At 35.5% G+C, this 1,000-nt stretch overlaps 1 long non-coding RNA gene across 1 annotated transcript; it reads right to left on the minus strand.

Annotated features, from left to right (window-relative positions):
• Nucleotides 1-56: 56 nt before the first annotated feature.
• LOC113473183 lies at nucleotides 57-1,000 on the minus strand. Its single transcript, XR_003395230.1, has 2 exons — nucleotides 921-1,000; nucleotides 57-384 (listed from the first exon to the last, which is right to left on the minus strand). It is a non-coding gene; the product is annotated as an uncharacterized LOC113473183 (long non-coding RNA).

Consider the following 1,000-nt stretch of genomic DNA (forward strand, 5'->3'; position numbering starts at 1 on the left):
TAATTTATTTTATTATTTAAAAATTAATTTACAATCGATAAATAAATAAGAACATTTACGTCATGAAACAGCTTCACACGGTTCCTAAGCCAGTTCCCCGACAGAACATTGAAGTTAACCACTTTTGAGGATCGTAATCTGAGTACACTGACAAAAAGGGGGTTGGGACCTGATGAAATAAGGTATCAATCAGCAAAAACGAGGGTGAACCAATAAAATCACAGAATATTCATATTGAGGATCACAATGATTAGACCTGTTGAACTATGGTACATTTTGTCGGGAATCGAACGGGCTTTTACTTCCACACATGAGTAGCTTGGCAGCTTGAGTATTAAGAGTTAATTGAGGTAGTTTATTATCACAGCTTGAATGACTTGAAATCTGTAACAGAACAACAGGTGAATTTTTTATTATTATTTTTACGTATTTCTTGGGAACATATTACAGTCTCAAAACTAGAATCACGGTTTTGCATTTAGGTGTTTCGGGTTCGATTCCCACAGTTAGAAGTGTGTGTATGAATGCTCGTCACCCATAAATTCTTCCTTCCTTAATACATGAAGTTACTAATTCTTTACGTAGATTCGAACTACTAACCTTCAGATTCGAAATCTACCACGCTAACTCCTACATGATTGAGGTTGGTAGGTCTTTTTAGTTCTACCTAAGTTGTATTTTCCTTTCGGAAAAGGAACCCATCCAATTTTAGATATAATATGGTTTAACTAGAGGTGAAATTGAATATACTATGTCTTCACTTGACTTGGACTAAGTCATAGTATATTCAATCCTCTAGTTATAACTTGACAAAGTATCCCGTTTGGAAAATATTAATATGGTTTAGTTAAGGCGCTACCACGCCAAATGGGGGAGAATTCCGAAAGGACAATACAACTTACTAGGGGGGATGTACCTACCTGCATTCTATTCTATTTTTGGCTTTGTTTAACTTGAGATCTCTGCTTGATTAAGGGCCAAAATATCGCCACTAACTTTT

The sequence above is a fragment of the Diaphorina citri genome, unplaced genomic scaffold, assembly GCF_000475195.1.
Source record: "Diaphorina citri unplaced genomic scaffold, Diaci psyllid genome assembly version 1.1 scaffold18135, whole genome shotgun sequence".
Lineage (NCBI taxonomy): Eukaryota > Metazoa > Arthropoda > Insecta > Hemiptera > Psyllidae > Diaphorina > Diaphorina citri.